We start from the raw sequence: 12,510 nt of genomic DNA, 5'->3' as shown, positions 1-12,510 counted from the left end.
TATGTAGGAAAAATGAAGTGTCATTGGTAGATACATTTTGCTGGATATCTTCTGCTTCCATTGGTCACCCGCAGTGTAAGATGCCTATCTGACCCAGTGAATTATGTTTCTTCCTTCCACTACTCAAATATACACACCAAACAACATGTCCTTCACCTATGTTGGGCTACAGCTCTCAGCATCATTAGCTCAACAGATATGTTGAGAACCTTGCTGGAGAACATTGTCTTAAAAATAGGGGTAGGAAAACTGTGGTTATGGCAGCAATCACACTCTAGCATATCCTTATGGAATTCCCATAGCTTCATCACATCATGAAATTTAAAATCCAAAATGAGTTCTTGCTGGAACTTGGCACTTAAGTGGCACATTAGGATCTGTAAAAAAAAATCAGTGTGTGGACCCTCTAAATGTAATCAACTTGGTACAATTTTGTGGAGTTAAATTCCCTTTTACATATGCATTGTTTTTACATCACCACATGCCTGTCTAAGTGTCATAGTTAGCTGGTGGATGAAGAAGCTAAGAACAATCTTTCAACTATAAGGTTGACTGTCCAATAAAAGTATAGGACATGACTGATCTCTCTGCCCCAAAGAATTTAAAATCAATATTCATTTATTTGGAAAAGAAAATGTTTGTGTAAGTGTTCCACAGACCAGGAAAAAAGAGTTAGTTGGATTGTTCTTATTTTCTTCAGAAAAATTATAATTATATATTTGGGGATCCTTCTTTTGTGGACATTTTCTGACTGTAAATGAATTAAAATGATTCAGCCTGGCAATTTTTTTTTAGATAAAACAGATGACCTACCTAAAGAAACATTTCTCTTCATAGTGTATGTTTGAATGGGCTTTCCTTTTTTTGTACAGCCAGGAGTCTTTAAAAATAGAAAAACGTAACAGTACATCTGCAAATGGGCTATCAATCACAAATATATATGGGTATCAGAAAGTAAAGTTACAAAAGAAAGCACTTGCCATCTCAAGAACTGCTTTATTAATATGCAAATTGCATTTCTTCAACTTGCACATACTCAAATATCGTAAAATGAGCTGAGTTCTTAGCAAAATTCATATTTCTTCTTCTTCTTCTTCTTCTTCTTCTTCTTCTTCTTCTTCTTCTTCTTCTTCTTCTTCTTCCTCTTTGTCTGTCTATCTGTCTGTCATCTCTCTCTCTCTCTCTCTCTCTCTCTCTCTAGTATCTATCTTCATCATAAAGTAGACAGTCCAAGAAGAAGGAAGGTGGGTCGAAGACATCTCCCTCTGCACTCCCTGCATCCTGTGCTTTCCCCCCTGCCCCTACCTGGCTGAAGAAAGATGCAAGGACAGAAACACTGATCTTTAATATCCTTCCTTTTACCGTCTGCACTCCCCAGAAAGCTGACTTTAAAATTAACTTCTCCAATGAGTAGTATAAAATCTGCAAGGGTAACCATGAGCTCATGCCTTTATATCCATGATAGCCAAATGATAATTTGGGATTCAGCCCAGTAGCACCCATCTGTAAATGGAATAAATCCCCTTCTATTAGAGCAGGCCATTTTCACTTATATTTTCTTCCACTTGCATCCTCCAAACCAGCATTCTGTATTGTACAGAATGCTCTCCTTGTTGAAAACATGATGACAGTGGGTTGTACTAAGAGGCAAACTAAGAGTTTATTTACTTCTCAAGTCAAATGGCACTTCTGTGCAGCACCATTTCTATTTCCAAGGAATTAGACTTTGCATTTTTAAATTTACATAGTCAAAAGCTCAAAAAAAGCCCAAGCCAATCAAAACTAGCATAGAGAATATTACCAAACAAAACAAAACAAAAAACAAAACAATACCCCAAACCACAATACACTGGTGGCTAAATGACATGAATTTATGTCCGTTCTGTGCATGCTCTTTTGTTTCATGGATTCTGCAGCGTTCTAAGACTTATTTCTGTTTTAAAGGCCCCTTAAAAGGCTGCAGCCCTAGAAGGGATTAACAACTCAAAATGGTGGGTACACCTGGGAGATCAGAGCCCCACCGTTAATATGTGGTTCATGGTTCACGGTTCACACATAAGTAAAAAGATGTGGGGCTTTGTTCCACCCAGTTTTGCTGCCATTTTGATGTCATTGACTCTCTGTCAGAGATCCCCATTAAAGTCACCATCAATAAGGTACAAAGACATTTACCTGTACAGCATGCCACATGAGCTCAAGAAGCCAATTGTAGTAATTGCACTTATTTTAACATTGCACCATGACCAGTAGTGCTTTTGCATGGACAAATTCTTCTTTGATATTAGTAACATTCTACCTTCAACTGCTTGCTTGCTTTCACTCACTACACTCATACTCCATCCCCATGAAATCCAAATTTGCTAGTGAAATATTAGTAATATCAAGCCTCCTTAAGGCAGTCACCATTTCTTTCTCTTGACCAGCGCTGCTTCATTTGGCCCTCCCTCTGACTAGCTGCAACCCTAAAGCTGGTCTACTTCTTCCAGGCATGGCTTGTCTGAGTGGGGCTTTTGTGGGAATAAATTGGATGAACCTATCTAGCTCTAGACTGAGAGGTGAAATGCAGACCCCCAAAAGCTCTGTTTATTTAAAAGTGCTGTATTTAATTTGCTTGCATCTAGCAAGCAGCAGGGCTGTTACTATCCACACCCACAGCACAACCCCATAACTGGAAGAATTAATTTTCCTTCCCTCCCTCCCTCCCTCCCTCCCTTCCTTGAAACTGAAACTGGGGCGGGAGGGGGGGATACAGTAGGGCTATTGGGTTTGCCTCCAAGGTAGGCACTGAAATATTCTCACCAGCCACAGCAGCATAACCATCAACCAGTGGCACCCACAGGGAGAATGAGGGTGAGGGTCAGATGGCAAAAGCAGTGTCTTACCATCACAATGCATGCGATCCAGATCAGTGCAGTACAAAGGGTGGAGCTTATGTCACCAACACATGATGTTTTCTTCCTCATTTTGATTAAAGGAACTCATTCTGTGGACACCTACAACACCAACCATGAGCCGATATCTAGTTATTCGGTCCCTTAAACCAATTCCTGCTCTTCCTTTTTAGTCTCTCACCAATAGCAGTTAGATCTGGCATAGTTTTCTCAGTGCCCAACATGCTCCTTAAATGCCTTTTGCTTTTCTCCAACAATCCCCAGAACATCTTGTCTAGATTAAGCACTGATAGCATGGACATAGCTGTCCTTGCTGCTGCATTACTCTAAGCTGGAAAATTTGAAAGCTAATATTCCACCTGGAAAGGACAAGGTGATGAAAAAGCATGGAATACAAGAGCATTTGTATCATATGTGAAACACAAGCATAAGATTTGTTCTATATACAGTACAGAACAACTTAAAATGTATATCTTTTGTTCTGAGTATGAACACTCAGAATGAGTTCATATGCCAACTTCTTCATTAGTATGCCATTTCAAGAGTCTGGGAAATTTTAGCCTAGTCTGAGGCAGCTAAAAGAAGGAATCTGCCACATCATGGGACAACCTCTTATTTCACACATCCAACAATCAGAATAATAGTGAACGATCTCCAAGGATGGTGCTGACTGTTAACCATCACTTTTCTCTACTACCATCACTAGGTGACTACCCAAATGGACCAGCTAGCCCAGATCATGAACCCATTAGCTCATCAGATGCAGCAGAACCCACCAACAGCATACAGAAGCCCACTGAAGACCCTGAAATAGGTACAGCAGTAGCTGCTAAAGGACAGTCTGGCACTGACTGACTGCTTCTTTGCCAGATAAATATGATGGAACCTCCAGCAACTTTATACTTTCTTTGCTCAGAGTGAATTGTATATCTCTTTGAGACCAGTGGATTTCCCTACTGACAAGCCAGGATGGGTTTCTTAATAAATCTCATGACTGAGAAGCAGAGGGCAATTCCTCTTACTTATCTAGGCCAGTCCAACCTTGCATAACTATACTAATTTCACTTCACACCTGAGTGCTTTGAGGATTCTGTCAGGCAAATGACAGCCAGCAGGATAAACATTCAGTGTGGGCGAATGGTAGGGTTTCAACTGTTAGCAATAATGTACTGTGTGTTAGAATGTGAGAGGCTTAATTGACTAATTTAAGAATGAAATATGAGATGAACTAGTGCGTCAGGGCACCCTAGATACAATAAGTGCATTCATCCAAGTCTACCTGGGCAATGATGAAAAACTGAAAGAGCCGCAGGTGAGTATGGGTAGGAAAAGAAGATACACTGCTTACTTTCATTCTCTTCTTCTTCCCTTTAGAAGTTGAATTCATGCAGCTAAGAAACGGCAGAATTTAGGTCACTGCTCAAGAGAAGTAGTGCCATTGCACACAGAGCCTTTATTTATATTGTGGCAAATATGGCCATTTTGTATAAAGGTGTCCTGTTAGATCCCTGTACTCCCAAAGTCTCAGTTAATGCTATAACTGTATCAGCAATTATCACTACCCAGAATCACTCTGAGTGAGATGGGCGGTGACAAATTTGAAATATAAATAAATAAATGCCTTATCTGGTGCTGATCATGCATGTCAGGAAATAATGCATTCCCAACACCCAAGGGTTCTGAGTCTAAGGCAGCTAGAAGTCAGACAGATGCAGGGTCATTAATATTTAGTCATCCAGTTACTTTACAAATCCAGACTATCACCAGAGTCCAGCTACAAGCTCAATGGTGATACTGTTTGTTTAAGAATTATAGCCAATGCTATTATAATTTCAGAATAACAATTCATACAAATATGCTTTACTTACTCAGCTATCCCCCTCCCATTGTGGTTGGCTCCTGCATTCCAATCACCCAGCACAATGAAATACTACAACTGCCCTAAGTCCCTTCAATTCTGCTGGGCCTCCCCTTGGCTTCAGATTCACAATCCAAAATGACACAAATGTTCTGACCCCTGGTGCAGGACTCCTAGCTGCAAGGGCTCAGACCCCTATCAATCTCCGCTATATAATTGGAGTCTCCAATTTTGTCCTCCCAATATTTCAACTTTGCAGAAGTTGGGAAAGGAGGAGTCTGGACCTTGTCCAACATGGACTATCCTTTGAGGCCACCCATGGCTACCACTGACCCAAAAGCTTCCTGGTTTCTTTGGGGGCTTCAGGAAGTTCAAGACCTCCTTCAGGAAGAGCTAGACTACACCAAGACCTTCTACAGGTGATCAGATAACCATTATTGGTAGGAAAGTCCTTCTTTCATTGTTGGAGATCATAACTTGCTTTCTACCTAGCAACTCCCTATTTTACAAGCTTTTAAAATATAAGAATATCTTTGTTGGACTACTCCTTATAATGATATAACTCAATCCAGTGGCCTTTTGTTTTGTTAGGACAGTACCTTGTCCTAGTGAAGATATAACCAGTTTTCCACTATACTTGACTGGTTCAAGTAGATCCTCCCTTCCCCTTACATATCTTGTTTCTGCCACCCTCCTCCAATCTTGATGTGGAGGAGTTGAAATGAAACATATGTTTGATTCTTGGAACAGGAGGGGCTAACCTGAGTATCTGACTCATTGGAAAGCCTTCTCAGAAACTAAGCGTTCCTGGGAGGCCATGATCAATGTGCATGCACTCTGCCTCCTTCACCATTTCTTTTACTCTCAAAAATACAAACTGTCTGACTGGCCATATAGAGAGGCCTCTGCTGTGGCCAGTAATTCTGACTCTGGAGAGGAGGAGGACTTGCCAGAGCAGGAAGTCTGAGTTTTGGATGACCAAAGATGGAGGTACAGGGACAAGCTCCCCAGCTGCCTCTCCATCTCCTGAACTGGAGAAGATTTTGTCCATCCAGACACATGAAGGTGGCAGTGATAGAATATGGAGAGGAAGATAGTGTGGGAGATATATTGAGAGCTAGATTTTCCTAGGGCAATAATGTCAAATATATTAATAACCTGCTGCCACCTCACACTAATTTTGAGAAATACAAACCTAGATGTCAGTTAAGCCTGAAGAAGGAAGGAGAAAGAAGCACCTAGTTAAAATTGCAGAGAGTCTAAAAAAGAATGCACCCTCCATTTGGCCAAGGGCAATCAACTATTGTGGCTTAGATATACTTACAATCATCTTTGCTTATACATTTAGCATTTCTGTGTATGCAGAATCTGTTCCTTCTAGAGTTTCTCATTCATCTCTGATACTTTATTTTCTGCACATAAATTGTAGCATCATTCCGTCTCAAGAACTTCTGTGGGCACCAGGTTACTTTGGTCAAATGTGACCTGGTGTGGTAAATCCTTATATTCTGGTATAGTTCAACAGTGCCACCTAGAGAGACTGGAATTTTACATTCCTTAGTGAAGCTTTAAAAAGCATATTCTTAGGCTTTGTCTCTCAATAAACATTCAGAATTCAAGTACATATATAAATGTAGAGTTAGTACACTCACTCATGGCTAGATATTTCAATAAACAAATATATGATGAATGACTTATCGGTAGCTGTAAGTCAAACTGAATATGTGCAAGTCTAGTTTTAGGGTACAATATCACTGAATACAGCTGCAGGAAAGAGCTTTGTGACTTTATGCCCTGCTCATAAACTTGGGTGCCTTACAAAGCACAGTAGGTGCCTCTTGCTGCAACACAGAGTTTCTAGCCTGGGAGAGTGGAACATTTAATCCTGCAATAAGGATGAGAGCCTGTTGAACTAAAACTCCCACTATGCTTCACTATTTGTCAGATTTTGATGATTGCTGGCAGTTGCAGGTCAGCAACATCTAGAGGAACATAGGCACCCTACTACTGCTCTAAATAATGTTCTCATTGGCTAGCCAAATTACTGATCTCAGGGACCCCTCAACAGAATAAAATAACATCCTATCTCTGTGGCTTCTCTCTTATAATAGGTGGAGTCAAGGGCCATGATTTATTTTCTCAGTCTGCCAATGGGTTGCAGAAAGCCTTATTATCATGTAGTGGTCATTGGCAAAGGCAAATTTGTTTTTGATTAATTGGGCCTGGGAGGTTAATGCTGGGAATGGGAGTCTTTTGCTTCACAGAAGCAATGCACTCCCATTTCTACCCTTAATCCCTCCAACACTCCCATTCAAATGAAAATCACCCTTCTGAAAATTGCTGACTTTGCCACCTAATTTTTGGTGACACAATTTCAGGATGTTTCATGGACCACAAGCAGGGCCCCATTGTTTGGCCACCACTCACTTAGAACTAAAGAGTCTGAAGATTTCTTTATCTCGCCCTTTTCTCTCTTAATGAATTCTACTCAGATAAATTGAACTGGACTGAATGACTTATTTTATTTGGATTTCTATACTGGATTTTGTGCTTTTTCTGTCATTTTTCCCCTTATCTTCAACACACCTTATTTTATATAATTACCCATTAAGCTGCATTTGATGAGTAAATTTCTCATCAAAATCTTCCCAATGTGCAAGACTGAATGGTTGCTAAGATACCTTTGTGTTCCCATGATATTTTTCAAGGTTTTGTTCCATTCTATGTTTTCTGGATTTTTAGTATTACAATTTAACATTAGTTTCCTTCTCCTTCCTAGAACTAAAAGGACTTCCTTCCTTCCTTCCTTCCTTCCTTCCTTCCTTCCTTCCTTCCTTCCTTCCTTCCTTCCTTCCTTCCTTCCTTCCTTTCCTAGATGTGAAAACAGAGAAAAGTAACAGATGTGACTAAACACTGAAATAATGACATCCTATCAACATCCTTTTGGAGGGAGAAAACCATCTTGCCCAGAGTAGATCACCTTTTAGGACCATATCTTATCAACAGCTGATAGCTGATGGTGATTTCAAAGGCACAACTTTTCTTTTTCTTCCTATATTCCAGAAGGGAAAGTACTTCTTTATGAAAACATTACATATCAAAACAAGTCTGGCTTCACTTTGAAAGTGCCAGAGAATTTCACAGAAAGCAATGACAGAGATGCCATTGGAACTGCTGACTTCATCTTCTTGTCATGTTAGCAAAGTCAAGCTGTCTTCCACATGAATTCTAAAATATCAGTTTAGATTCAGAAACAACATGGTGACTAAGGCAGTCACCCAACTATTTTTTTTTTAAAGATGCATGAATAAGTGATTCATTCGCTGATTAAATTTTTATAGATGCACATCTCTGGTGTTCACTTTAGACACAGTCCTTTTGTTCAACCTTCTCCAAGCTGGAAGTCAGGACTTCAGGAATTCCCCAGCTAGTATGAATAATTCTGGGAGAAGTTCATATATCTGGAGGGTGCCCAGGTTGGGAAAGCTGATTTAAAAAATATCAAAAGGAAATGAGAAAAATAAAAAAAAATAATAAAAAAAATTAGTACCTCCAGAGTTATCGTAATCACATAGAGATTATTCATGTTTGCCAACTCGCTTCACATGAATGATTTTCAGTCACCCCAGGCTTTCCTAACCTGATGTGCTCCAAATGCGTTGGGGCTGTAGTTCCTGAAATTCTTAGTCTGTGGTAAATGCTGGATGGAAATTTTCTAAGGACATACTTCCTTAAGGAACAAGTTAAAATGTTGGCAATCAGGGAGGCTGTGGAGTTTTGGATAGATGAATGCATGATAAATTATAGGGCACTTATGTTCACATTTTGCCCACCTCCTAACAAAAATAAGAACAAGAATCCCATCCATGAATAGAAAGTAATGTCTTTCCTATCCAATCAATGAGAGTGATGATAAATTGCAAGATATGTTCTTTACATAAAGCTACTCTGAGCCCTTAAGAAAAGTTCTGTATACACCTTTAGTTTGATTGTTATTTAGGGTTGGCAGCATGCAAAAATGCATTCTCATTAAGATGAGTTCATTCTGATACAAATTGTTGAAAGAGTTTTATCTTTCAAACTACTAAGGAAAAAGTCAGCTCTTCACACTGAATATAATCATCTCTTTGTGCTCATTTAATGTTATTTTGTTTTTAAAAGTACTCTTATACAGCAGAGACAGTTTCCATGCAATCTTTCATGAATGCCAAGATCACACTGCCCACAGTCAGTGGATTTTCAATAACACCTTGTTTTTTTCATGGCAAAGTTAAGGGTGGGAATGGGAGTGGAAGGTCTCTGGAATGCCATGAAAATTTAGCAATGTGGCCCTCAAAACCAGTGGTACCATTTTGGCTGCCTTTTACAGAAGAAAAAGGAGGGGAAGGGGAAGGTTATGAATGGAAATTATTTCCTTCCCATCCTTAAAGTCTTCAAAACATAAAAAGGAGGAACTCGGTCAATGCAGCCCATGCCTGATACATCATATTGGCTTCTTGCAAGCATTGGAAAGGTTAAAGATATAGGCCCAATCTCTCAAACGTTGCCTATCCTTACAGATTGAATCTTTCACCATTTGCCTATTGTGAAATCATTCTGAAAATCATACAAAGTATTTTCTCTTATGGTCCTTTCTCTCTCTAAAGAGACAAATGCATGGTTTTACCTGCCTTCAGATTTCCCAGAATGAGGGACATTTTACTCTGTTTTGCTCTGCTTGTGATTATATAAGAATGTGGGATCAAAGGTGGATACTGTCAAAAGACTGGTGGAGAGACTGTAGTTTATCTTGTCTTATACAAAATATTTTTCCAAAGCATAAATGCTTGATTATGATTATCTTGTAATATGCATCTTACTGAACAAGACAGGAGACAAGGAAGGAAGTGATCCCTGCCTACAAAGTTTTCAGTTATACAAAAAGCTTTGCTCTGCAACAGAGAGATATGAAAAAAGACACAAGTGGCTTTCTAAAAGAAGTATAGAGGTTATTTCCCCTCTCTGGAAACTTGAACTTTACACACCAATTCACAAGCCGAGTATCATACCTTATTCATCAAGACACCACTTTGTGAAGGGTGAAGGAAAGGGCAAAGACTTCCCTTGACAGAGTTATGTCATGGCTGTTCATCCCATCTGCTTAGTGCTGCTCAAGCAGAACCTGCATTTCTGCCTTTCTTTAAATGTTCATATTGTTTATAAGGGCCATCCAGTTGGTGAGAGATAAGAGTTTGATCTTTTGAGGATACAAACAGGCTAAGTACAATGGACAAGAAACTGTTGGAAAAGGTCACTACTTGTTTTCCAGTGCTACTGATTAAGGTGTGTGGAAAGATTCTGCTCAGCCCCACAAGAAGCCAAAGATAATTCCACCAGTTGTCAGTTCTGGATAAAGCCAGAGGTGTACAGTCACTTAGGCCTCTGTGTGAATAGCAATAATGCTGAACCTTAAATACCAACACTTCTAGCTTGTCTGTCTGGCAATATGGGCTGATCCCATGGTGTGTGAGAGAATGGCATGAGTGAAACAAATCAGAAAAAGTTGCCAGTCCAGGAAATGTAGTGAATGCTTGGTCTGTCCAAATGAACAAATAACACAGAGTTGCTGATATGATCCTTTGGCAACTTGTTTCAAGCCAGACCGCTGATGACGGTGCTTTGCCCTGCTGTTTCATTGGTTGCCAATGTGTCTTGTTTATTTATTTTAGTTCTAGTCTTGGCCTTGGGCAGTATCTTACAGATTTCCAATACTATTGCAGATCTATGTTATCCATTTATCTGAGTCATCTGAGCCCCACCCATTAATCAAGTTCCTTTGGTGGTTATCATAATCAAAGACATATCCTTAAAACAATCATAACACAGAAAAAGGGACAAAAATAGCATAAAACATAAGATCAGCCTAATAGCAGATGGAAAACTGATTTAAGATGAGCCATGAAACCAGTTAAAAGGCCTGGGGAAATAAAAAGGGTATTTATCCAGCAGTGAAAGGTCAACAAAAGGGGAGAGAGAAACTTGTTAACTCAATAACCTTTCAGTTTTTGATGCTTACTTGGTACTATGAAAATAAAGTGCGTGTCAAGTACAAGACAAACCAAATTACATCGTGTTGTTGTTGTTCTTCCAGGACTTTATGATTTTGCAGTTCTCCTTGAAGGGGAGGACCATGCTAAGAAAACTTATTCCATGCCAACTGTAGTACTCCACTACTACAATGAGGTAGGGAAATCAAAAACATGTGGGATGGATTTCAGGCCCCTATCAAAGAAGTTGAGTGAGCATTGCAATCCATCACATCCAAAACACTTTCATTTCTGGCAGTGCTCTGGAACAAAGGAGAAGATACACCAGTCCCCCTGCTAATATATGATTTCCCATTCCACTGGAAGAGAAGGGAAGGAAATTCTAGAACAAAGAGAAAAATAAACAAAGGAAAGGTAGGGAAGGAGCCCCAGTAAAGCTTTTCATTTGGTAATTTGTCATTACTTCTTCTCTTTCCTCCAAGAGATTGCTTACTACCTGCCAATTGCCTGACAGTCTGCACTGAATATAAATATACAAGGCAAAGAGCTTGCCTTTTTTTAGCTAAAAGCTCACTGAAATGTCAGCACAGTATACAAGAGCAGCAAAAAAAAAAAAAAAAGATGTTGCTGTGGGAGTTCTTACAGAAAGGATTGAATTGGCAGTACCATAACAAGACCAAAGTCTCCTGAAAATTGAGCTTGAGCTTTGATGACTTCATGAGCATATGAAAGCAATTTTCTTAGCAGCAATATTCTTCTGGGATGTTTTGACTCCCCAGTATAGCCTACATTGGTAGGATTCCCTGGAAATCCCTCTTGCAGTACTAACCAACCATCTCCCTGTTTAGATTTCCAGGGCAGACAAGGTCATCCAAGTACCACTACCTGCTCAATGGGCAGAATAGCTGTATGACAGCAGGTTATAGCCCATGGCTACCTGCTATTCTGCACATACCCAATGGAAGGTTAGGGATATATCATATTTTCTCATAGACATTGCCATAGGAAAAATGAAGAGGGCTGATGCTGTGCTGGCAAAGGGGAGGACAGAATGGAGATGGATGGAAAGAGACTTTCAGAAAGAAGAATGGGATAAATCAAGATGAATTCTAGACAGCATTATCCATTGAAGGCTTGTTGTTTCCAGGAAAGCCTAAGGCAAATTTTTTGAAGTGGAGCTGAGTGCAGGTTGGAGAAGACCCGCCAATGAAGGGAGAAGTTGAACATTGAGGAACATGTCTACCTACTGCAGATAGCTTCTATGGGAAGCTGAATTGAGGGAGGAAAATCATGCCTAGCCAGCCCAAGAGAAGCACCAGCCAATATACTTAACTCTTACTTAACCCTAAGTAGGAATGTAAAAATAATAATCCACAGATTCCAGCAGCACATATCTTCAACAGAGAAATAATTAAAGTGCTCACGACCACTTACCGGAAAAGTTGGGACAGGAGGCAGAAGAATATGCGGGGGTCGGGGGGGGGAAGGATGAGAATTGGTTTCTTTAGCTGCTATAATAAATAATGCCTATATCTCTTGGTGATCAGGCTATCATGTCCAATTTTCAGCAATTCTATGGACGAGCTCCCTCTGTAAGGTTTACCCCGTTTGACTCAGAGAAACTCTTGTGACACATGTGTTCAGCAAAGAGGTTTACTCAAGCATAACGTACATAATTACAGACAAAGCCAGGACTCACTTGGCACATTTTACAATACAATTTATAGTTCCCCGT

This window comes from Python bivittatus, unplaced genomic scaffold (assembly GCF_059951505.1).
Source record: "Python bivittatus isolate LINGU-HERP-01145 unplaced genomic scaffold, Pbiv_v1 ctg000590_np1212, whole genome shotgun sequence".
Lineage (NCBI taxonomy): Eukaryota > Metazoa > Chordata > Lepidosauria > Squamata > Pythonidae > Python > Python bivittatus.
The sequence above is the reverse complement of the archived record's forward strand: the minus strand, read 5'-3'. Positions refer to the sequence as shown.